At 37.6% G+C, this 27259-nt stretch overlaps 1 protein-coding gene and 1 long non-coding RNA gene across 4 annotated transcripts in view; one reads left to right on the top strand and one right to left on the bottom strand.

Moving 5' to 3' along the window:
• SOX6 (SRY-box transcription factor 6) overlaps positions 1-2126 on the bottom strand; it is a 380365-nt gene extending 378239 nt beyond the window's left edge. For all 3 annotated transcript variants that reach the window (XM_068944941.1, XM_068944948.1, XM_068944953.1), the window contains exon 1: positions 2039-2126. The gene's annotated coding sequence lies outside the window, so the exon portion shown is untranslated. The remainder of the gene's footprint in view (positions 1-2038) is intronic.
• Positions 1-27259, top strand: part of LOC104150460 (uncharacterized) — a 32641-nt gene that overhangs the window by 1903 nt on the left and 3479 nt on the right. The window contains exons 2-3 of the long non-coding RNA XR_695608.2: positions 999-3030; positions 11678-11764. This is a non-coding gene — a long non-coding RNA (uncharacterized lncRNA). The remainder of the gene's footprint in view (positions 1-998; positions 3031-11677; positions 11765-27259) is intronic.

Below are 27259 nucleotides of genomic sequence, written 5' to 3'. Positions count from 1 at the left end.
TGGCTGAGGACGACATAACAGCTGATTTCCATGCATTCTTTTAATCCTAAACACTAAAAAATGAAATTCGGAGACAGGGGGTAAATTGTAAGATTGTAAAGAGTGAGTCCGTATTCACCTGCGTTCAGCAAATTCAAACTATTCACCTGGCTGTAGTTATCTAGAGTATGGATTTAGCAACAGGAAATAGCTTCCTTTCCAGATATTGCTATGTCCCTTTTAATCCTTAATGATAAGAATTCCCGTGATTAGTCAGTAACACTTTTTTTTTTTAAACACATTTAAACCTGCTGCAAGTAAAGGAAACACGCTGACTTTTTGCATAGCTAGTGGCTTTGGCACCAAAAAAAAAAGTTATGTAAGAAAACAACAGCAATCAGAGTACAAGGATGTACCATCCTGTCTGGGTTTACTACGCCATCCATTTGTTACTGGAAGTTTTTTTTTTTCCCCCTCCAAGAAACAAACAGAAAAAACACATCCTCAGATGTAGCGTCCTCCTTTGAACAACTTACTAAGTACGAGGCGGTAATTGGGCAACAGATAATTAAGACATCAGAAAAATTTAACCGCCCACCTAGATCCAAATCGGAAGAGCATCTCTGCACTCCCGAAAATACTGTGCAGAGAATGGCGCTAAATTGGGGGCAGGACACCGCAGAGATGTGTCCACACTCCCAGGCGCAGCGCAAGTAATACACTGTAGCTTGTTGCTTTCCCTGTGTGATCAATTAAGTTACAGATGTAGCACTCACTGTCAAAGAGCTACAACTTCTCCGCGGCAGAAAAAGAGGACTTGTGGTACATTGTATGCAAATATGTGTGTATGAGCGCTGCTCAGTAACAATTGTGTTTCCCTCTCTGTTTGCATAAGCGAACATCCGCCGGGGAAATAGGTATATGCGTGCCGAGAAACAAGAAATCATTTTTACTTTTAGCGTTACCATTCGCTTAATGTCTGTATTTTAAATTACTTCCCTTGCTTTTCCTTCACAAAGGCAAAGACAGCCACGGAAGCCAGCGCAGCCAGATGTTGAGGAGGGATGCTGCACTGCTGTGGGTCCTTGCAGAGGGAAGGAATCAGTGGCTCTCAGTTCACATTGGGGCACTTACCTGTTCACAGCTGTCACTGCATTTTGCACTCTCTCTCTCCGTAAATACATTAACATAAAGCAGCGTTCAACAAGCAATGCAACCTGTGTGTTAAGTTTTACACCACGCATCTTTAAGACGAGCAAATCTACAGGTCCTGCAGAGTTGGTAGAACAGTCTCTGAAGTTTTGATTCAAAGAGCAAGAAATTCCACATTACAAGCCATTCACAAGTCATTCTCCCCAATTAATGCCGAACAACTAACAGGCATCTTTATAAATTCACTCTGCTGACACTCTCCGACAATGAAAACTTTTTATAGGCTCTCTGAAAATGTTCAGAGAAACTTTTGCAAAATGATCAATTGCATTTGAGAGAAAGCTAAAGGAAAAGAAGTTAAAACCTGATCACCCGATAGGAAAGAAAGTTTGGTTAGACTAGATAAAAGTATATTACTGCACATTTCTTCACAAGCAAACCTATCAGCTGATGCGAGTCCCCCTAGAACAAGAACCTCTGGCGATTTCCTCAAAATTTAGGGGACGTTTGCATTTTATTGCACCCAAAGCAAAAGATCTGACTGAAAACAAAAACTCTGAATTCCTTAGAACGTCATCTGCCACCACAAACGTATTATCCTGGCGGAAACAGTATCAGAGAAAAGGTTTTAATTTCATTTGAAACTGTGCATCATCTTGACAGAGAAGCAAAAAGCCGCAGCAACAACAATCTCCCCACTCCACCCCCCGTTCAAAAAAAAAAAAAAAAAGGAAAAACCACATAAACTTTTACAAAGAAAATAACAGCAAGTTTGACATGAAAACCCCTTCCTGTCTCGGAAAGTTCATTTTAAAGGTCCCCTCTGTAAATCTAAAGTGCAAACACCAGGCTAAGGTAGTGAGTGGCTGGAATTTGCATGCTGATAAGAGAAGGCTGTTGTACTTACAGTGACAGAGGGCAGGCTGCGGAAGAAAAGCTGTTTGTGTTAGCCTGAGAGTCACCCAGGGCTGCAATGAGAGGAGAAGAGAGGAGTGGGAGTGCCAAGCTGGATACACCTTCACCGCATCTCATCACATCTGCCAGCCTCTCTCTCCCTCTCTCTTTCATTTCCACATTCCCTTTGTTCCTGAAAAAAAAAATCTACACGTCACATCAGTCCCCAGATGCAGTCTACACCAAAGAAAAAAATGAATAATTCAATCAAACTGTGCATAGTCTCTAAGGCAATAAATCTATTGCACTTAAAGAAACGAAGGGTAATTACCGCTATAGAATTAGAATAAGGCCAGAGAGCGCAGGGATCCCAGGGTCTGCAAACTCCACGGTCAAATAAAGTTTCATTTATTTAATCCTTCGACAAACCCAGTGTAAACTAAAGGGGAGGATCACAACTTATTCCAGATGGGTTTGAGAATGCTTGAAGTGAATGTTATAAAAGCAGAGCACCCGTGATCTGTAATAAATACAATGCAAGGAAGTAGAAGTGTTTCACTGCATCACCTCCAGGGTCCGTTCCCCCCTCCCTAATGAAGAGCAGACCACACTCCCACTTTCATCAGCTTCTGCCGCTCTCTACAAGTGCAACGGGAATTGCTGGCAGCGAGCAGCAGCCTTACCTGCTCCTAGATTTCAAATAAAGCCTTACAAAAACTCATGATAACCGGCAATTCTGTTCCACGTTCTGGCGGAGAGAAACCATGCGGGATTTGCACCAGCAAGGAGTGAACAGAAACGTTGTCCCTGACTTCTGGATTTGTCCTGGGCTGAGTTTAGGGGAATGCCTGCCGGGGGCGGGGGGAGCACGCTCGGGAGCGGAGCTCAGGCAGGCAGGCGGCGGCAATGCTGTAACAGAGCCCTGCGACACACCGACCTAGGTAGGATGGAGGAGAGCCACAGTTTTCCCTCTCCTACCTCTAACGTTGCACGCCCGGCTCGGAGGTAAGATGACTCTATATTGTGTTTATTCTCTCCGGGTAACTCAGGTCCCAGGGGCATGCTTCTGTGTTAATGAGGGCGGCGGCTTAGGGCTCTGTCTCAGATCTTTATATCAAATCAGGCTGGCGTTTAACATCGGCATCTGCTGCTTTACACTTTCAATCACATTCTTTGCAAACTTCTCCTGGGGGGCTGGCGGAAGGAGAGAGAAGAGGGGAGGAAAAACAAAACAAAAAAAAAAACCAGGTGAGGCTGCGTGGTTAAGATGACACAGACCTCACTCCAATTCAGCGACGCTTTGTGCCGGCCGGAAAGATTAAGACACCTTCCACTGACGTAGGGAATCGCGCATCTCCCATCCTTGAACTGTTTTAAAAGACAGTTTTGATTTATCCAAAACATTAACGGAACTGTTATTCTAATAAAGGTAAACTAGAAAACACACTTGCCTCTCCGCTCACTTGAGCTTTGTTTATGTGCTTAAAACGCCACCGTGAGGCGAGTGCAAATAAAGCAGCGAGAGCAAACGCCTGCCAAGGAGCTCTCGGATTAGCACTTCGCAAAGCAAAACAAACAGCGTTAGCAACATCGCGAAAGTCTTCGAAGAATCTCGCCCTGGCAACCTGCTCTTCCAGTGGCTCTTGCCACGAAACGCCAGCCGGAGCCTTCCTGCAGCCTCCCCCACGCTGAGCAACTCCACACACACACACACACGCTCGCTCTTCCTCTCTCTCTGACTGATGCATGGGTGAGAGAAACAGGGACAGAATTTAAGGCTCGGAGATGGGAATACACAAAGAAAATAAAAATCAGGGATTTTCTTAACCACCTGCCCCCGAGGGCCTCTTCTTCATTTGCCTTTCACACTAGAAATCAGAGCACACATTGCTTGTTCCCACAGTGGGAACCAGGTGTAGTGAGGCAAGAGCCCCTCAGCCCCCCTTTGCTCCCACACATCAGCCCACTATCTATAAAATGCCTTCAATCTCACTGCTTAAAGCAGGGGTTTCCTTGCGGAGCATGTGCCAGGGAGTATTGCTGACTGCTTTTCCCAACTTGTACCCCATTCCCCCGGCAAACTCAGGCCAACAGCACTGCCCAGGCTTCCCTGGAGGATTTTGTTTCTCCAGCCTTTTAGTTATTATCAATTCACAGGCTGGGTTTGTGGTTCATAATCTATACTGGAGTTATCTTTTAATGGAACAGAAAAGAAACAAACCTAGGATGTTGTGACCCATGAACAGTACCTGGAGTGACAGTGCTTATTTAAAGTTGTGGGCAAGGCTCAGTCAGCACAGTGAGTTTTTTAGGCACACTCCAGACACAAGAAAACTATAGCACCGGATCAGCATCAGGAGATGCGTCCTGCCGATATACAGGGGCATAAATGCATCACGATACACTGCCATTCTTAGCTGTAGTCCCACAAAAAGCCTTACACAGGGAGGGGAGACCCTCCCCACGCACACACCCAGGACTTTCAGCAGCAGCTGGTGGGACTGGTGCTCTCCCTGAACCACAGGAAAGCGTTCATCACATCAGGGTAGCCTCTCCTCTGCAAGAGCAGTAACTACACTGGCAAAGCCAAAGTCACCAAACTCTTGACTGCAAGTCGTATTAGTGGAGTAAGCTCTGCAAATGAATCATGAGACCACTAATAAGAAGCTCCAAAAGAAACCTGGTATTACATTCAGCCATGCTTGGAAATTACATTACGGTTTAATATCTGATACTTTGTAGGTATCAAGTTAAAAAAACAATAGTGTGACTGTGGGAGGAGCAAACACTTCCACTGCAATGGGTCTGGCTCTTCCCATTGTGAGTATTTCAGCTAACAGCTAGATCTGCCTAGTTGTCATATTGGTAATTTTTCTACTCCTATCTCTGTATGATAGGATGACAATAAAACACTGTTAACAGACATTAAAAAAAAAAAAGTAGTTTAGGGTGGATGATAATTTAAAATGTACATTTTCAGAAATAACTAAGAGCTACATAGGAGGCACTTAGAGCCATAATCACAGTCATACTAAGGCATCTCTTCCTCGAGCGTACACCTGTGTGGCCTCATGTATTATAATGATATTCCCAGCTTCAGGGATAGCTGAGCGCGTCATATAAACGCAGAACAGAAATACTGGTGCATCTACAGCACACTCACGTTTCAGGAGCTGCGAGAGAACATATGCTAAAAGACCCCCTTATAACCCACCATTGCACTATTTTATATTACAGCCCAGAGTAAATCATAGGTCAGTGATTTAAACGTGAAGGCTGTTGAATATTTTTTCCCTAGAATATCAATCGCAGAAAAATCTTTGCTAAAGATGATAACTGGAAGCCACTACGATCCATTCTAAGGGTTTATCAGCCCATCATGGTGCTTTTGTTTTTTTCACTGGAGATGTCCCATTCTGATGGTGCACACTAGATTAGATGCACACTGTATTCATTCTATCAGTTTATTTTTGTTTCATATATCAAACAAAATTCCCAACAACAAAGCATAATTTTTAAAGTTCCTGACCTAACTACCACGCAAAAAACAAGATACTGCATAAAAACCAAAAAATCTTAAATGCTAAAATAAATATACAAAGTTGTCTTTGACCTGAGGATTGGCCCACATTACAAATAAATGTGTTGCCACTAAGCCACATGAACAGAAATAAAAGGCATTCTCAAGATAGGTCAATGATTTTGTACTTTATATTACTACCACTGTGCACTTATAAACTGCATTGGTTTCAAGCTGTTCCTGTGCTTTTGTGATCATATGGCCTAAGCTTGTCGGCCCGTGTCACCATCAATTGTTTCACTTGCAAGTTCAGGCTCTGAGCGCTTAAAGTGCATGCTTCTTCTTAGGAGGATCAAAATGACAATGCTAAAGTGGATAAACTGCTTAGAAAATATTAAGAAAAAAGGTGGAAAATGTCTACAAAAGACTTTGGGGTAGAGTTATTTTGGACTATCCCATTCTGCCCGAGGCTTATAAATACTGTGATGTATCGAATGGGTAGTATGGCAGTCTCCTCCCTTTGATCACCTCCAAGAACATTTTACGTTTTCTAACAAAAATATGTACTAGTAACTTCTTGCAACAAAGTTGACTAAGAAGCAAATCACTGTATACATCTTTCAAAACACGTTTAAATACAGCTTGTTAGCCCAGGAACACTGGGTAAAAACCGCTGAAAATATTTAGACTGTTAAAAACTAAAATGTGACATGATCTCAACATATTTGAGCATTCAACTGTATGAAACTTTTTTTCCAATATAATATCAAATTTAAGAATCAAGTAAAGTAAATGTGATTTGACTGCTCTGGAATCTTCCTAAGACAAATGACTGAAAGATCAAGGTGTTTTATTTCCTATTTGAATCAATGATCAATAAGTCCTATACATAAGAATTACACATTTTAAATACTAAAAAAAAACCCTTTTTAAAAATAAATGCAGTTAGAATGAATAAAACAATTATCCTTTGAGAGTAAAACTACTTTTAAAGTCATTGTAATCTATAATTATGAAGTAACTTGAATAAGGCATCTTACGTTGGTCCTAAATTTTTTAGTCAAGTAAAACACCCATTGATTCCTATGCGAGTGCTGCCCGAGTAAGAGAGTATCCTGTCAAACTGTTTAAATCAGATAACTTCTAAAAGCCTACAGACCGATAGAATAGCATATTATACTAAAGGTATGTATTTAATACAGAGAAGTAATTCAAGTTACCAGGCCACAGCTTTTTAACATTTACAATAAAATAAGGCATTTATTTTAAGGGGATTTATAATTCTGTGTCTGGTCATGCAGACAGTTATGCTTGTGCTTATGTAAGTTGTGCCAGAGAATTAGTCTTCTCATGTCACAAGCATTTGAGGGTTAGGATCTATGACACTAGAAATACGAATAAATGGGCTAAATAGTCCACAAGCAACATCAATGCCATTTGTAAATCAATTACAGTGCATTACACTGTAAGAGTTGTTTTAGAATGCTGAATTTAGAAGTTTATGACTGGCGATATACATTTTCTTTGTTTGGATTTAATAATCTCTTTATCAGTATTACATAGCAGTTAGATTTTTAAAAATGTTCACACAAATTAGAGCTCCTTTATGAAAAAGTCTACAGCAAACAGACAAAAGAATGTTGAAATACCCATTTTTATTTTAACAAAGTATTGGAAGCTTAATTCTAAAAAGAATATTAAGTAAATAAATGTTAATGCTGCTTACTGGTATTAGCATAGTTGAAAGTATAGTTTATAAATTTTTGAGAGCATCGGCATCATGATACGGTTGTCATAGAAACTGCAACAATATGTCATTTCAATTAATTTTACATGCAGTGATGCTGAGGTCTGTCTAACAATTCTTTTAAAAAGTTCCACAAGTAAATACTAAAGAGCAGGAACAAAAATCTGAATACGCGACAGTACTCTTCAATTATTATTTAACAAAACTAGGAGAATTCTAAATTATTGTTAAAATTGTAACTCAACCTACAGTTGGAGAAACTACAGTTAAGCAGACTGACTTCAAAACCACCGAAATTAAAAGGTGAAAGCTATGGAAACGTTCAAACTCTGACTGAAAACAGTATCTCTGCCCAACGAAGCATATCTGGCAAAATATAAAAAAAATCCTATGATTTATTCCTGTTTAAGAAAATATAGAATAGTTTTAAATTATGAATGCTCCTTTTGTGTGTGTAAGAAGCAAAAAGTCAAACATTGCAAATCCAGGACCAAAATACAATATAGAAAAAAGCTTTAAAGGTAGGAAATGTAACATGAATAGATTTATTTTTCCTGTATAATGCAGCTACTGTGTGTTATGAATGCTGCCTTAAGTAAATCATTTCCAGACACATTCAACTGACATTAATGACTTGATTATTAGAACAGAAAAGCTAACCAAAATAAAGAGTGTTTTTAAAAAATAATTGTATTGAAGCAGTATAAAATTTATTTGCTTATTTTTGCTGTTATAGGACAACACCAACGCATACTGTTTTCCCTTATTGCATATGAATCATACAATACTTAATCCTATAGCTTATACATGAAAGAAAATACAGAGCAGATCCTAGTGGGAAAAAATGTAGGGTTTTCAACACATTTTACACAGTAATCAATAATTACATAGTGTACTTTGTTTACATTTACTGAGTTGCCACACAGACTAGAATATGCAAGACCTTTCAAATTGAGACAAGAAATAAGCTGTAAGTAAAAAAAAAATTATCAATATTAAAAACAAAACAAAAAAAACAAGCAAAAAAAGCCTAAAGAAGCTATCTGCAGCACGAAGGGAGAAGCATCTAGAGCTATCCTTTCTGATAGGATTAAGGAATGCTACAAAAGAAGCATTTAAATTTCTAGTTTTCCCTGACAATTAACAATGAAAAGCAGATGTTTACAAAGCTATTTTACATGCTGGTTTATAAGATGCTAAAAGATGGTTTGTGGATGGTAAGAAGGAAGAGCTGGATAACTGCTTGTCTGGTGTATATTTAAAAGCATTTTCATTGGCTCAGTTATTGTTAATAATGAAAGAAACACTTTATGCTGTATGGCTGTGACTATAGAAAACTGCCGTCATAAAGTCCTCAACAAACTCTTAAGATGCAATTTACAAAGATAATAATAACACAGAATTATTTCACTTCTCTGAATGCTACACATTTGCATACCAGGACTGTGTACAATATACTCATAATGCACATTCATAACAACAAGGACTTCTTAACACTGCAACTACAGCACAAGCTCTGTGCATTAAAAATCTACAGTTCTAAGTTTCCCTTTTTGGTGGGAAACCATTTGTCCATATAAGCCAGATGCTCTGTATCTGCACAGGATAAGTTCATATTCAATTCCACACCTTTGCTGAATGTGATCATTTCATGAAAATTATGAAACACTGGAAAGTAGCAACAATATTAATAAATTCACTGTCATGTAGAAACATGGCAAATTAACTTTTCACACAAATTTAAGAAGTCTGGTCTATAACTGTGAGTCAGGAGACGTGGGTTCTACTCCTGGCTGTGCTACAAACCTACAGAGTGTTTTTGAACAAGTCACTTACACCAAGTTACTTGAGCAAAAAAAAACTCAAAAATGTATGCCTCAAGCTCAATTTAGACAGATCCGTATCTGCTTATATTGGATGCATGCAAATATAGGCATATGCCTCTGAAAGCTGAGGCCTATCCTTTTTGGACTTCCATCTTCTTATCCCATTTCTCTACATGCAGAGATTGCTGGGAGACTTAATTCATAAATGACTTCTTACATATCAATTATTTTTACACACAACACGATTACCATCAAAAGTCCCAGCCCCGCAAAGACTCATACGCACAATTCACTTCACACGTTTGTAGCAGTCCAATTTACTCTAATAGAATTATTCACTCTGTATAATTCTAGGCATAGTTCCTGATCCTGCAGAAGTTTGTAAGTTAATGAAATAGATAATGTGTAAGAACACTCCTACAAGTTAGCAATCAGGCTTCACATTCTTAAAAGCCTACGTCACATTCAGCAGAAGGATTTTTCTAGATGTTGCCATCATCATGTTCTGGTACAAGAAAGAGGATGCACAGTAAACTTCACATTAAAACGTTCTGCTGTCTTGTGATATCTTAAATACATTTGCAAAATGAACAAAAACCTCTTCATATCATGTAAAAATTCCACAGACTTTAGCTCTAATCATAAAAGATACTCATATCACCTCTGTGTTACCAGTACCCAAGCTGTTTTTGGTTTTTACCTCAAACATTGAATAAATTATTATTTCTGTTATTGCTTATGCTATTCATGCAATTTATTCCTACTATTTATGCTATTTCTACTATTTTCAGCTGTGAATTAATATATTGTACTAAATTACAGAAATATTTAATTCATATTTTTTGGCCAGATTTAGTTTCTTCAGTGGATTCTTCAGCAGCTCAGTATTCCTGTCTACAGGCTAACTCTTGGAGAACAATTATGCTACATTTATAATGATATGCAAAGTAGGTCAAGTTCCAAACTTGCAAATACCCATACCTAACTTCACCCAAATAGAGACTGCTCACATGTCTAAAACTAAACACGTATACAAACGTTTACAGAATCGGGGCTGAAAGGAGCAAATAGTCTTCCTGATTTGGATGGACTTTTACCACAACACAAATTATTTACACAGAATTCTAACTGCAAGGCATTATTGCAAATATTTCGTATGCCTTTCAGAAAACACCGTGAGGAAAGTACCTTCTCAGCAGCTGCTATTGGTAGGGGAGATAGGGACAAAAGAAGGAAACAGCTTCTCCCTCGCTCTGCAATAGCCTGCACCAGCACAGCACTGATGCCAAGTACCACAACAGCTGCTACGACCTGCCTCACAAGCCCCTGCTTTTTCTAGAACAAACTTCCTCGGAGACACAAAAAGCATCCTCCCTTCTTCTTCCCCCTCCTCCGACAGAAATTACACTGCTGGTGGAGTTCTCGAATGCTGGCCCTCCACAACCACAGAGCAGGGGGTACAATTTGCCTCTGTCACAGTATTTGGTCATTATTTTAATTAATTTGGGGGCATTTTAATAATATAGAATGGTATGTTTCTCAGACTACTATCCAAAATGTCTGTGACTAAGGTTTCAGGTCTGTAGACTTTCTCCCCTTCTTTTTTTTTTTTTTTCCCCTCCTCCTTTTTTTAATATGTCTTTCCATTAACTTTCTAATTTACACAATGAAAAGGTAAACCCAAGGTGAATATTTTGGTTAAAAAACAAAATTAAAATAGGAGATGTTCCCAGTCTCCAGTAAAGTAGCCCATGCTTGTGGAACTTGGCATTAAAAAGAAAAATACCTTTAGAACTTTATTACTTTAGAATTAACTACCCCCTCCCTCACTCTTATGATTAGAAGAAAAAAAAAAAAAAGAATAATTACTTTAATATGGTAATTTTCCACCTAAGGATTGCAACCCAAACGTGGATTGTAAAGGTATTTTCAAGGGGTCACACATTTTGCCTTTGCTTTTTCTATCCTTTCTAGAACTTACAGTTGCAAAGAAAATTTATCATCTTTACTTCTTCAATGCACAAAACTGGGGAGATTGAGTGTGAAATTAGCAGTGTATTAGCTCTGAATGCACATATCTAACAGAGCCACAACTGATGAACATTTTAGAAAATATCCTGCATAATCATCATGTTCAACAGAGGAAGCAATTCCTAAGAAACAATACAGAATATCCTTGAGTACTTTCAAAGGGTTCTGGGTCAAAGAAAGTGAAACAAGGATTTGTTAAGGTCTCTTCAATGAAAAAACGAGAGAGAAAATGACTGAAAAGCTGTGCTTTAAGTGAACCACGCCATACTGAATCCCTTTTGCAATTCTTAAACTTCAGATTCTAAAAACTCCAGCCCTTTACTAGAGAGTATTTGGCTCACTTGTTTTCCAAGAGTGGAATTCAAATTTTTCAAAGCCCTTGCATGAGAGGATCTTGCTTCTTTTTGCTCAAAAAATGAATGAGAGATATGAATCCTTTGGTTCAGAGAGTAGCATTATTTTGTGGAGAATATTAAGGGATTTTACTGTTGATATTTTCACATTAATATACATTATTTATCTCCACAGGGTGGTGAAAAAGAGAAAATTGCCAAGACTTACTGGGTGGCAGGAAGTGGATTCACTATAATCAACAGCAGCAGGGGACTCTTTGAGGTTGTGTTGCAAGATATATTCGAGATTTTAGCAGAAAGAAAATAATTGCATTTAATACTGTGCTGGTGGGGAATAACATATGTGCAATCTTTTCCAGCTTTTAGACTTACATTCAGATTTAGACTCTTGCCCTTAAGGAGCAGCATTTCTGTCTGCATCTTAAAATCTGGAGACATTTCTTTTTAGCAAACTTAAGCAGAGGATGTCCTATTACTAGCTTGCTGAGTTTTGTGCTATTTGCAAATTTTACTTCACAAATTCACCAGGGTTTCATGAACATACTCACTGGACAAAATAAACAGCTCCGTGTTCTGTAACCAAGCTATTATTAAAACATAGTTAAGTTTCTGGCACTACTTTGTTTTAGATTTTACATGAAAAACTCAGAGATTATAGGTTTTCATAGATGTTTGCTAAAAATTTCTTTCTAGGTCAAATCACTACACCCCTTATACAGTCAAGACTTCTTTAAAATGGATGTAGTTCTGTCTGAGTAAACACTAACCTGATAGGTTGAGGGAATAACTGAAGGTTGTTATTATGAAAAAGCTGCAGGTCATATAAAGGTTTTCTACACTTAGGGGGAATGAAAATTTGTGCATATGACAAGCTGGCACTGAGGCCCAATGTTACCTCATATAACTTCAGCAAATTAAAAGTAGCTGTCTAGTCTAAGCTAATTGTGTAAAATGCCTTTATACTCAAATACATATATGGAGAGAGGTACGTCCAAAGGCTGTTTCAGTGTTGTCCTGTATGCCCATAAATACCTGAGGCAGAAAAGATGAACTGGTCACTGGTGGAATATGTCCCTCCTGACTTGAGGAGGATCTAGAAAGCACTTAGACTAGATACCTACCTTTTACTGACCAAAATAGGTGAGATGAGTTACACCTTGGGTAACTAGTGCAACCTTTGTCTAGTCTCACCACTTTTTGTCATTCTCATTCTTTGCGTTAGCCCAGAATAGGGATCATTTGTGTCAAACGCTAAAGGCACAGTGATAATTTACACCAGATGTGGATCTCTCTATTCTTCACCTACGAGTTTAGTTGCACACTTCAGGAAAACACATAAAATTACCCTTCAAGGAAAATTTGTTAAAGCACTCTTCTCACAACCCTATTGTTTTCTTAACTTTCTACATAAACATAAATAAGAGTATACCTACATATGCATAAAGGCACAATATGAAAGATGGCAGGTCTGGGCTTTATATTGACATAGACTTACAGGTGTCTGCAAAAAAGTGTTAATTGGGAGATGTGTGCTGGAGGAGGAGATGGTAGGGGGAAATAATCTTCCATTCAATAACAACCTTCTTAAAAGTCATTTCAAGGCCAAACCCACTGTTTTTATTTGTAAAATGTCATATACTTTTCACAAGCTGTAATTCCACAGTCACTTTAGGTGGCTTAAGGGCTGGCATCAGGGAATTTACCTTCCTTGCTCCAACCTCAATGCCAGCAGTAATATTAGGCGGCTACACATTCAGCCAGTAGAAGAAACTGCTCTGGATTTGGGGGGCAAGGAGAAGGGGGTCAGTTGTGAGTCAGAACAGCGTAGCTACACAAATACTAGTGCTGGCACAAGAGGGGACAGTGGGCGGGTGCTCGTATGGAGATGAAACCACTGTTTTTAGCTTAAAGAAAGAGCGGAACTGCAGCCTGTGGATGCGATCCTATAGCACCTTAAGCCAACATATGTTCAGGTTGACACGCTCTTCCTTTCACTACCGACTAGCATTTCCATTCTTTCCCTTGCATCAGCACTGACACCCACATAAACGTGCAAGGGCCGGTTCAGGGAGGTGGTTTGTCTGGAAGCTAACCTCACAAAAATCAAAAAAAAAAAAAAAGAAAAAGAAAAAGAAAAATCAAACAAAAAAACTTTTCAGCCAGATCTGCTCCACAGAGCAATTCAGAGAATGATCACACGAGAGCTAGTGCCAGCACAACGGAGGAGGTCGAAACACAAAGCCAGAGGCAATAGAGAAAGAGAGGACAAGGCAGCCAAAGCTTAGATCAGCTCCAGCTGTGATAGACCCAGACCCGGAGCCAGCCTGACAGCTTATACACTTCCTCTAAGACTTCTGCACTTTCTTTGAAAACACCATGATAGAATGAGTAAGTATATGGAGCTGAAATCACCGAGATGCCTACAGAAAACAAGAAATAAAATCAGCAAGCTTACACACTGCAACCATGGTCTTAAAGCTACATTAGCATAGTTTCTGCGGAGTTTAACAGGCAAGGACAAATCATTCCTGACTGAAGTACCAGAGCTATATACACCAGACTCTTGAGAAAATTTCCACTTTCTAAGGCTTCACTCTGTAGTTTTCAGCTAACAGGAAGACATTAGCACCGGCTTCAGAAAGCATTACTTCTCGTTTGCAGGATACTATATCACTATAAAACACGTTATTCTGCACATTATTTTTTAGACAAATAAAACAACGTGAATTTTGCCATGCAGTTGTCAGTTAAATGAGGATAAGGCAGAGAGATATTCAGATGGATTGGAAAAGATTTAGATTGAGAGAACCAGGGTCCAACATTTGGATAATCAATATAGCTGGGGACTGGACTACTTTTGTCTCTGAAAGTACCTTAACCTTGCCATCCCACATCCATCAAAATCTGAATCTTCCCTTATTTGAGGATAAATATGTTTTTAAAACAAACAAATGTACCCTAACTTAAGCTTGAGAGGACAACTATGATGAGATGTTGCAAAAATGATTTTAAAAGGGAGGAAAATCTTTACTCAGGAGGAAATAAGAGCCATCAACAACAGTAAAATCTTCTAATATTACATCCACTTTATAAATAAAAAAGTCTCATATGGTGACTGCTGTAGCAATATTAAGAAAACTACCTAAAGCTTTATAAAATAGTTATTTTCTTAAAGCTTTGATGATTGTAGATGGACAAAAGCTATAAGGAAGCTATAAAGGACAGGCATGCTGATTCCTGAAAGAAAATGAAATAAGCTATCTGCCTATTATTAACTTTGATTATTTCAGTAAGCCAGCTACATGGAGACTGATTCAGATCACTGCAATATTTGATTATGTTATGCATGTGAAGTACAGAAATAAATAACATGATACTAGTCAATACGTGTAAGACTTTCCATCTGTAGGCTGTAGTAGTTTGAAGAAAGCTAAAAACTATCACTGATTTATAGGAAAAAATATAAGAAAAGATTAGAAAGTTTGATACTAACTATCTGACTTGGCAAGACGACCCAGGATAGAGGACTGTAACAGACAACAAAATGGCATTTGGCATCGTGAAATCTCTACTTCTAAGCATAAATGTAGACTAGCAGAAAGGTCTTTGAATCCAGCTAGGATACTGCAGTATTTACATATAGGTTTGTGCTCCCAGTGTTGTAGTATCTTCCCATACTGAACTACTAAGACTCTAGAACCTCTGCCAATGACCTAGGAATAGTAGTAGCACTGGATAAACTATATGAGGACATAATGCCATAAAAAGGTTTCAGAAAGTTAAGTAGAAGGATCAAGGTATGTTAAAGATGATTAACAAAAATATTTTAAACATATGGTAGGATAAAAATATCTGCTTCAGAGGATAGCAACGGAAAGCATCAAGGAAAGAGGGTGAAGGACACTTCAAGGTGAAAAAGCCGGGAAATACTTATTGGAGAGGAGAGGAGATCAAAAGTAACCCATATGCAATCAGCCTATTTTAAGACTTGAACTCTTGGATTACAGTTTTCCAGAAATAAAAGTTGCTCAGAAACATTTTCACGTGTGACTTTCCCCAGGCCCTGTGTACAAACATTGAATAGAAGAAAAGAAAGGAATTAGACTTTTGAAGGTTTAAGTACTGGCCTGCCCTGGCTGAGATTATAAAGCCAAGTTTAGTTGAGTATACTCAGTTTGGAGGTATATTGATTATCTACAGGTTAGCAACATTGCTATGGTGTATTTTCTGTGTTTTTGGGCAAACAGAAAGTATCCTGGGAAGAGAAGGATATACGACAAGAGGAAGAACAGGTTGGCATCTTTGTTCTGGGAAAAAGAAACGCTAGCTTTGATGATACAACTGTAAAGGCACCTGTTCCTCTCAGCATTTCTGGTCTGCTTTGATTATGAAAGACTTGGTAGCTGTTCTCAAAACTGAGCTCTCATTAGTCAAACAGATTAAGTCAGTTGCACTCATACTGCCTGTAGGAACACAGCTCAAGGATTCAACCACACTCAGTGGCTAGACTTAAACAAATTCAGCATCTGAACATTTTTCCCTATGGAATTTGTTACAGAGACTGGATAGTCTCCTGCCTACAGTATTTTAATCTAGAAGCTAAGACTCCTGTCTGTGTCACTCAGTCCTCACAAACATCTGATGACAAGTTCCTACCAAAATGGGCAGAGATTTTAACTGATAGTCTTTTTAATCGGTATGTTTTGGTATACAACTGTGTACCTTTGAGAAAAGCCTAAAAGTACTATCTTCATAGCAACTATTTCAGGCAATGTTTTGCAATTACCCCATACTGTGTACCACAGGTTTACTCAATCCAGCATGCTCCCTCACATTCCTACTGTTACTAAATTAAGATATGTATACAGAAAACATTCTAGGAACACAGTTATAAAGTTATCACCCTAATTTATTAGATCACATACAGTATTCCAAAACAACAATATGTACCTTACTTACACTTTAAAAGATTGCTATTAGTGGGGGGAGATCACTAGTCTCCTTTTGTGACTAGTTTGTGGACAAACAAATGTGGACATCAAATGTCCTCCTTATTGGATGGAGCTCACTCGGAGAATCCACAGGTAACTCTATCTTTTAAAATCTTCTGGATTGGGGCTCACCTCCTGCAATATCCTAAGAAATAGGTCTTTTCTTGATTAGAATTTTTGGACATCTCCTCCCCCCATCCAAAAGAAACTTCCTAAGAAAAATCACAGTGTAATTAAGGTTGCAAATGCATATCAGTGCAGTGAGTAGAAACTGCCTTATAAAACAGTAAATGAAATAATCAACATGCCAGGACACTAAAAACTACGGTTGTATTTCCGTAACATACTGGAGTCATGGTCAGCTCACCCCCAACACCTTAAATCTCCTATGGAAAAACAAATTGAAGGCTAAGCTTAGCCAATAAAAAGAAAACCATACAAATCCCTGCATCCTAAATTGTCATAAGAATGTACATATCAAGCAATTACAAGGCAAGAATAGGAACTCGGCTGCTTATAGGTAGTGGGCAAACTTTAAACTATACTACACTGAAGAGTCACTTTTTATGCATGCTGTGCTTTAATAGGCTTAGCTATCTTTTCCTGAACAACCACTAAAAGTCCTTTCAAGTACTTTCACATGCTCTGCACGTTTTTGAAGAATTATAAGTTAAAGGCACATTTCAAGTTGAGAATTCTTAATTAAATTACAGTTACAAATTGTCTTTTGGTGTCTTACAATTTTAAAATAATTTAAAAAAGGAGTAGTTGCTTATTTCTGTATCGAAAAGCTGTACATTAAAATGGAAATGGTTATGACTCCAATCTGCTGCTCATAACATGCAGAAATAACAGATACACATAGTTCTGGTAGGCCATGTACTTTATTATATTAGCATTTACCAACAAAAACATTTTCAAGCAATTTTTCTAGCCAGAAGTTTATCAACTGAAAGTTGGCCTATAAATCAAGGAAACAATTTCACCATCAATGACTTTCTCTCTCCCTTCAAAGTATCTATTGCACGCAGAGACTTCATTAAACTGGATTGTAGAAAAAAATATTATACAATAGTATTTGCCTTACATGTTGCAGTTTTAATTTACTTCTGTATATTATCACATACTTCAAAATCTGTAACCAAAAACCTGAAATTTAAAATTATTTACCTATTTTTCACCAATAAAAAATATAAAGTACCTCAAAAACAACTGTTCTTTTAATAATATTGCAAATACTGTAGTTTCATTAAAAATAAAATGAAATTAATTACATTGCTATCTAAGTACAACAATGTAAGCTATAAACAATAAAACCATCATCAAAAAGTAAAAAATAGCCTTCACACATGTGTCAATTCCATTAGGAACCCAAAAGACTGTTATCTCTGTTCGACTGCTCAATAATTCAATAGTCACATTCCATTTTTATGTTTACATAAGTTCAGTCATTTTTAGCTGTATTACTAAATTACTGTAGACTAGAAACCTCAGCCCACAACTGCATCCCATTACATCAGGCACTACTCACACCAACAAAAGATATACAGGAAAAGGCAGATTCTGTCCTGAAGAGTTTGAAGTTTAAGGGACAAGAAAGACAGACTGTACAGGGAAAGCACGTAACACATAAAGACAAGAAGGGAACACGGGGCAAAGAGAAAGCAAGCAAATTACACCCAAGCTCACGTTGTCCTGTAACGCAGAAGAATTGTTTCATTTCTGTCTGCACATATATAGCCTTCCTTGCCTTTCTGCAGATCTCAGGCCTTATTTAAAACTCAGACTGAGATAAACAAAATATTTAGGACCTTTACACACTTTTTCACATTAAAATCTAATCGTTACAGGCTAAGCACCAAGTCCCAAGCATCACCTGTCAAGACCATAACGTGAACTTGTCTCTCGCTTGCTACGAATAGCTTTCTTTTACGCAGTATATGTGGAAGAATACTTCAAGGAAAAAAATTTTCATCCAGTCAGTAAAGGATGAGACTACCATGATATCTTCTGAAAATGAGGATCACAGAAATATGACTAGGGAAATTAATTGCTGCCATTAATCCCTTCTTGTCATGTTCCTAATTCATCCATCCGCCTGTCAATACATGTATAATATACAAGGTATATAATTCCATTACATTTCAGTAATTGTATTAGAATACGCACACATTCACATTTGTTCATATGTATGTGTATGTATGGAGACATTTGAAAGACAAATACATATACAGTAGATAGACAGACGGCTATGTATATTTCTTCAAGAAATCAAAACATCCTGAAAGAAGAAAATAATTCCTTGGTTGACTAAGCTAATTGCCTGTCAGTAGGCTGCTCTCTCAGGCTTTTCTTAGGAAAATGGACATAGTTGTGAGCTTTACTATGGAGATATATATATTTAAAAGTTAAAAACAATTCCGAGCATTTAAATATCTACAAGTCGCACTAGTGCCTGTTCTACAAAAGAGCTAACAGAGGCCAGCACAGCGCAAAGAAGATGGGTTCTTCATGGTCTTCTTGAACCAGAGCTTCCTATGTCAGTCAGTCCTACTCTGTGCAATGCTTTCTTTGCTTTGCTGTTTCTCTCTAATCCTTGGTTACACGACAAAAGCCACTATTTTGTGACAGTCAAAGACAAACTGATCAGTAGTACAGATGTATTTCCAGAGAAGGTCAAAATACTCACGGAAATAAGGAAATCAAAGCCCACTCCAAGATCCAGCCCCATGCTTTAACATGACTTCAGATAAAGCGTCCCTTCCTGCCTACGCGTCGTAATCTTTGATCAACATCTCTGTTCTGCTTCAAATGCGCATGGGTATGACTATTAGAGTCATCAAACTGCTGCTGTGGCCAGGTTTTCACAAAATGATAGATTAAAATAATGGGAACACAGTTTAACAGATACGCTAAACTAGATAAATTATTTCTTCTGTTGAGCTCCACATAGTACTAGAGCCACCAGAGCCCTGACGAACTCCGCAGCGCTGCACATTACTTTCCCTGACGGGTAAATTCAGAACAACCTTTCCACTAAAGGTAAAATTTTATTTTAGACGTAACTTATCCTTATTCTTCCGCTGTATTTCTGCAGGCATATATACCCACTGTTGTAATTTATCCATCATCAAATTACACCTTTTTTTTCTTTTGTCCAGGAGAGATTTTTTGTTGTTTTTGCCTAAAGGCACCAGCTAGAACAATAAATAGGTCCAAATAAGTTTCCCTTACATAGCCTTGCACACGCTAAAAATTAACCTAATAAAGCTCGATCACAAGTGAAATGTGCTTCCATTTTTTCAGTTCTTATAACAAAAATGTTTTCATTTATCCTGACTTAAAAATGATGAAAAGCTGGTCTTAAAACTTTGCAAAAAAAGTCCCATAGCTGTAAAATGGAATTAAATGTCCTATTTCTCCGTGGTGAGAATACTCTGAACGATCAAAATTCACTTAAAAGCAGAAAGCAAGAATTTAATATAAAATGCATAGGCTTGTCAAACAGAAGGAATATTACTAACCTCAAGTGCTGTTCATTTTTACTTTCACTAGTCTGCAGTTCTCTGGATTTGTATTAACCACATTGTTGCCACTGATGAGTCCCTTTGCTACCGCATTTGACATGAAAATGAACAGAAGACTAATTTTAGGAATACTGTAAGCAGTCTGCTAGCAGTATCTCACACAAATATTTCCAATATGCAACAACATTTTCCTTCTAAATATCAAGGAGATAATAGTTATTCATGATCTACATTCATTTTTAAAAGTCCAGACCCCCCAGATTTCTAAATATCTGAAGGGAAATGAGCATCACTATGGAACAGTGGGCTCAAACTGCCAAAATAATCCACAGGACGCTTTGCAGGCTCCACAAGGCACTCCTGAGTGGGTATCTCCTAAATCAAATATTGAGGTATTTGCCTGAGTTTGAAACAAGTGAGATCGAGTCCAACGATTTGTTCCTTATGACTATTTTCCTTCCCTTCTGTTTTCACGTTCTTTTTGTCTTTAGTACACATTTGGTTCTTTTCCCTCTCCTAAATCCCAGAATATAGGGTAGGAACTTAAAGAATTGATACTTTTTCCAAATGCCCTAACATATGTAACATAACACTCCTGCCCTCCCCACCCAAAAAAATGGTACTGCATTGTAGTGTTCAGCATTTTTGACACTCCTCACAGCAAAACAAGTTTGCTCAAACTTGTCTGATCATTCTTCGGTACATCTAAAGTACAACTGCTTAAGCAGCAGCATACAATCAGTCTAGTTTTCAGACTCAGTAGGTATAGATTATTGAAGCATACAATTATTGGTTTTCCTAAGACTACCCTTTTCAGAAAAATGGCACTGCCCACAAAGAAATATATTTCAAATCCCAACACATAAAGCAGCTATATTCCATCTTTAGAAGTAATTGCATGCACCTTGCAAAAATAATAAAACAAATCTTATAATATCCCATTAGGTACTGCAAGTACTATCTCTGCTTTACCTAGATAGAAACAGAGCTACAGAATGAGTACTTGATTTATCCCATTCGCAAAGAACTCCTGCAGCATAATTGCAAGGAAAACCTTGACCTCTTGAGTACTTACGTTTTAACCGCTAGACCTACATAAACACCCCACTGCTTCTTAATAATTATTTCCTAATAAACAAACACAGCATACTTGCAAAAGTGTAGAGAGTAGACTCAGAAACAACTCTTCAGCTGCTTATACTTCAGATATAAACAGTACACGGCTCATAATCCACCTGGAGTTTTCAGAAGGTTTTGATGTCAATGCTATTCAAACACCTCTTCTAAAACGTTGAGTCTATAATCCTTCAATATGTGTCCGATAAAGGATTTCTTATTGATTTGAGGTCAGGAGTCCAGCAAAATGTAAGTCATGCAAACTTAAGGCTTTTTAATTTGTTTCTTTTCCTTTGTCTGGCTACTCCCTTTTCACTTTCAAACATGCAATCTGTGATCCATGAGACTTAGAAAAAATCCAAAACTGTTTTCCTTGCAATTCAGTACATCCAGATAAAACCATACTAGAAGGTTATTACTGATGCTTTGTTTGCTCATGCAATACGCACAGTCTATTACATGTAATCCCTGGATGTTCTGAAGAATCACTGCAAAAATTAAAGAACCTTTGTTTGAATCCAAAGTTTCAGCGAGTGAAAAGCAACTGCTAATAGAAGAAAATACTAGAGAAACTGTAGAAAACTGTACTGCTTTATTGCTACTACTTTTACAAATTGGTGACAACAAATCACGTTAGGTAACCTCAACAAATTGGTCCAGGTACCTAAGACTAAGATTCACAGTGCTTTCCTGGGACACATCCTGCCCTCCTTAACACATGTAGAGTTGTATCATTAACTCTTTAAGTTTATTTAAAAACTGTTCTCTTTATTTGTGAGACAGTTACTCTGCAGCCTACAGGCTGTTTTGTAAACTAAGCAACTCTCTTCTTGTTCTGTGTTCAAGCAATGCATAGGATTTGTCTACATACAAAAGTGATGCTTAATTACATTGATTTAATTGAATCAGCTCAAGCCCTGTACTGTAATGAGATCATAAGGATGCTTTCTATATGTAAAGTTCCTCATGTCAAGGAAGAGGGACATGACCTTTTTATACTATTACAATTGTATCCACAGCCTGGTTACACCCGAGCAATAATTTCCAATAGAACATAACACTATAGCCAAAGCACCTGCATTGTTTCAGAACACGGGGTTAGAACAGAACATACGCCTCAAAGAGTAGATGCTCTTCAGAAATTTTGTTAAGAGATTTCATTAGGAACGTAGAAACCATTGTTTTTAACATGCAAATTTTAGTGCTGATGGAAAGTTCCAGATTTAACAGTCCTGCTCTACCATAAGAAAAAATGGCCCTAGTACTAGCAGATCCAACTTCCTGAATTTTTCTATCGTGCTGATGGATGAGAAGAAGGTGGTTCCATTTTTCTGGCAAACAATCGCAAACCTTGGATGCTTTTAAATAGCGTTCAGGAGGTATTTACATTTGTTCCTTAGAAAACTGAAAGATGCCATCAGGTCACCTGAGCTAATAAATCCTAGTAAATATCTGAAATTTCAGAAAGCGTTGAAAACATCTCAGAAACTCTTTCAATTTAGTATAAGATTTTTCAGTATTTTGCAAAATATAATGAGTCCTTGGTACATAGCAGCACTGGCACTGAACTATAACAACAACTCAAAATATTAATAATTTGAAATTTTCTTAATGGAAATATCTAAGGAGAAACGTTAATCTTTGATGACACTTTGATGATTTTTATTAATTGAGTAGTGATCATTGATCTCTACTCTAAGGCACTAAGAACAGAGGAAAACACAATATTTAGGCATTACATGGCCTCTATAATATGTAGTGTCATTTACAGAATGTCAATAGATATAAATAGTTTTAATCAACAAGTTGCTCTGTGAGCAATTGAAATGTCCACAGAGCAGCTACCAGTAGGTTTGTGCTGGATCACAAGCAGTCCCACTGCAAAAACTGCCATTCATTGATCATATTTCCTATGGCCTCTCCCTCCACTTTTTCCTGAATGCTGTAAGATCATGAGCTTTGGTTCCCTTTAGCACTTCACCAGGGTCCCCGGCCAGGTACGCAGCTAGGAGCAGGGACAAGATGCAACACGTGGTTCATACAAAAATGAAGACAAGCCGTCTGGATGGCTAGCGGCCCTGCTGCACTCACACTGCAGGCTTAGCTGTGCAGAGGAACACTTTGGATCACTCTCTTTTCCTACTAGTCACCAATTTTTTGGAAGCTTGTAAAAATTTGAAAATTTTCAGACTCCTGCCCCACTAACAGGTTTGATTGAAATTGGCCAAAATTTTCTGAAACGGAGACTGACACAGACAAAAGGACAGACAAAAGACAATTGTAGCAGATCTGTTTCTTTAAGAGACTAGACTAAAATACACTTGACAAAGAATGTAAATATATCTAGTTTTTCTGGAGATAAGTGATTGTCACGCTTTTCTGCTTCCATATTCCTGAACTTTGTCCCTTTATGTGAAGAGAGTACATGAGATCTCACATTACATGGCCACAACAGTTCATAGTAAAACACTACGGGGCAATATCTACGGATTTGTTAAATTCCACCGTCAATATTTCAAAGCAATCCACCACTTCAGTAGCATAAGAATACATTGATTATAGGGATATAACAACAGAAAAATTTGAAATGCTACCAGACTGTAAAACATAGTATGTGATGGGCTCGCAGAACACTGAGCAACAGGACATGGAAGGTCCTAGATGAGTTTCCAATGGTGGGCAAATAACGTTGTTTGCACAGAGTTATTTGCATGTGGAAATTTTTAGGTATATTATTTCCTCATAAAATTTGCCTGTAGAATCAGAGAGGCAAAAACACACTGAAATGCAAGAGTTAGATATCTATGCAAATGACAGTGCATGACAGATTGTGTGCTGTTCCATATATGAAGTTGAAAATTTTATGAAATTTACTGTATGACAGGGAAAATACAGAAAGACTTACAGATGACCATTTAGACTTCTCTAATTTCTGTTATTCACTGCAAAACAAAAACGATCTGAAATGATCAAAATTGTCTTCAATAGCTACACCTTTTAAACTAGATATATGAACGTCACATATGGTATAAAAACTTCCATATTGTAAGTCACTTCTGAAATAATAATGGATTTATAACTCCCTCTCAACAGTGGAGGCAAGTGCTACACTAATCCAAACCGTTGGGATCAGACAAGTAGTATGATACACCCTAATTCAATATTGCCTTAGCTCCATCAGCTCTGAAGGTTATAAGCAAGGTATAAAGCACTTGGAACTGTAGTATATTCACTGTTGTTCGTATTTAAAATCTCCATTTATATATTTTGTAACTTTTAAAAGTTGTATTAGGGAATACTTGTTGCTTATTAAATCACTCCCCACTCCATCGCTCTACAGGACAACATTGCACACTCATTCAATCTCTTTAAGACTTGGGTGGCCTAACAGATTGCGTGTCTGGTCTCGGATTCCACTCGCTAGATGTATTTAGCTTACTGCTACCCTTTCATATGGGATTATTTGTCAGCTTCAGTGCCATTCCTTCCTCTGAGCCAGAGCTTTCATTCTGTTTAAATTTTTGTATTTTAATTTCTTTTCGCCTCTTCAAGGGATAAAGAAATTGAGGAATTCCACATTTCATTTCATATGGCTTCTGTCTCTTTATGATAAAGCCCCAGATTAGCCAGCACATTCTTAAAAGTACAATGATGCCTTCCCGTATATAGCCGTCTTTCTCCAGATTTCACAAATAAGAGCCAAAAAATTCTTAACTAATATGAAATTTCAGCTCAGACAGTCACAAATTAACCAGAGAAGGCTGTAGGTTAGTTTAAACAAATTACTCACTTTTTCCCTTTTTGGTCTATACCATAAGACATTAGATAGTTAATCTTAAATGCAAAACTCTGTACAGTGTGCAAAACATGTCTGCATGTCAAAGTAAAATAACAAACTTAATGAGGAACGTTAAAAAAGCAAGACCCATTAGTTTAAAGATACATGGAAGCAGCCAAAGATGACAAACATGCATAAAATTCAAAACACGATGGAAAAGGGAACAGGCACTGAACCACATAAATCAGTGTTTTGAATTCTATTTCTCTGTGGGTATAATTGTACCTTAGTTTCTTATAATGATTTATTGAGGTAAATAGTCTGTATGGTTTAACAGCTACAGCTTCAAAGTGTCAGGCACAGACTCTCCTTTATTCATGAGGCAGCTGAGTACTGGGATGTGAATTAGCTTCTGTATTCTGGGACTTGGCAAAGTTTGTTTTTAAGGTCCTCATAAAGGATTCATGTTGATGCAGCTATTCAAATGTGAAAAACACTGTGCTGTAATGGATGAAATAGAAAAGCTTTACAGTAATTCTGGAGGCAAAAAAGTAAAAACATTGAAATAAACCATTCAGAATTACCTTCAGCAAAAGAAAGCAATGCCCTAGAGTTAATTTTAATTCACTATATCATTTTGGGGAACATAGAAAAAAACTAATTTCTTGATGAAGTACAAAAGTGTGAAGGGATTCCAGAATTTACTTTTAGGTTAAAATAAAACGATGTATGAAAAAGAAATGGTAGAAGTTTTAAGCTGTGACATTCACACTTTGAGTTGATTGCCAAACCACACGTTCTATTGCTCTCAGACCAGGATAAACCAACCATTAAGTAATCAAAAGAATTATCATCCATGAAAGCTATGATGGCATTTTAACAGTTCTTAATCTATTAATAAGAAAGAATAATTTGCAAAATGTATTCCATCTTTTTTTTATATTCATAGGGCCATTCTTAGCAGAAATTATATATAGGCTCCCATGATGTAGAAACCCTATGAAAGCCATGAAAATTCACTAAGCTTCCTTATGTACCGTGCCAAGATATTCAGCAGGAACTTTGGTTGTTGCCAAGAAACACGTGTGCCTCAGATACAGAAGCTCTGCATGTACCGGTATTTCAACATTCCTGGAGAGAAATGTGACCCCTTGATGCATACACTGGTTTGCTGGCACGCTCGCATTCCTCCCCATCTGTCAGAGTGGCATTCTGCCTTCTCACAAGGTGGGGTGCCAGTTTTGGAGCACAGGTGCCAACCAAATATAGGTTTAGACTAATACTCTGCAAAATGTGGCAAATGACATTTCACCCGCAACAAGATCGTCCTACTTCTGACCTATGCCAAATTAGGACTGCATGCTTCATTAGCAAATGGGGTCATCTGAAAACCAGAGGCAGCACCAGAAATGCTGGTTTTCTGCACAACGTCCCCTAGCTGAGAGTCTTCAGCACCAAGGTTTAATTTACAAAATGCCAAATTTCCCTAACACTGCAGACACATCCCTTTGGAAAAAATTGCAATAGACAATGGACAGAGGTTGAATGCATCCTTATAGACTGACTTCTGACAAATTCCAGGTTTCTTAAACAGGGCAAATGGATGAACAGTGGAGGAAAAGCATGAATAAAGATTCGCGTTACCTCTCAGGGGGTTTGCTGACAGAAATAAGAAAGCTCCCTTTATTACGACTGTCAACCCGCACCCACCAAAAACACTTGTCAACCACCAAATTGCTCATATAATTTTAAAATTCATAAAAATAATCAAATATTTATATTAGAAAAATTGACATGAGATATAAGAACTGAACAACTATTACATAAAAACCATTCAGAATAAAACGATGATACTGATATTGACGATATGATATTAAATAGCTTTTTAATATTCTCAGAATGAAATACATTTTGAACCCTCTCTGTAATGAAACTATTTCATGCAATATTAATGTAGCACAAAAACCTAACAATTCAGTTGATCAATAAACAGAATAATCCCAAAGTAGTATCGGTTTTGTTCCCAAATTAGCATAGCCTACTTTATTTATAAATCTACACAACAAAAATCAAGCATCATTAGCGTAAAAAAAATCATCTGCTTTCAAGAAACAATTCACTATTCCTTTTTTGGCAATTTACTGTGACTTATGCAATTTATTCATCCCAGGATGCACCTGCTATATCAGCAGCTCTAGGTGTTTTTGTTAAATTGACTATCCAAAAAAAGAGAGCCATATTATGCATAATTCTGAATTGTTTAGGCTATTTAGAAGGCCTGCCATTGCTATTCCCAAATGACAAACTCAAAGCTATTAATTAACACTAGCACAAAATAATAATTC

This window comes from Struthio camelus, chromosome 5 (genome assembly GCF_040807025.1).
Source record: "Struthio camelus isolate bStrCam1 chromosome 5, bStrCam1.hap1, whole genome shotgun sequence".
Taxonomy (NCBI): domain Eukaryota; kingdom Metazoa; phylum Chordata; class Aves; order Struthioniformes; family Struthionidae; genus Struthio; species Struthio camelus.
This window is presented reverse-complemented; position numbering and strand designations above follow the sequence as displayed.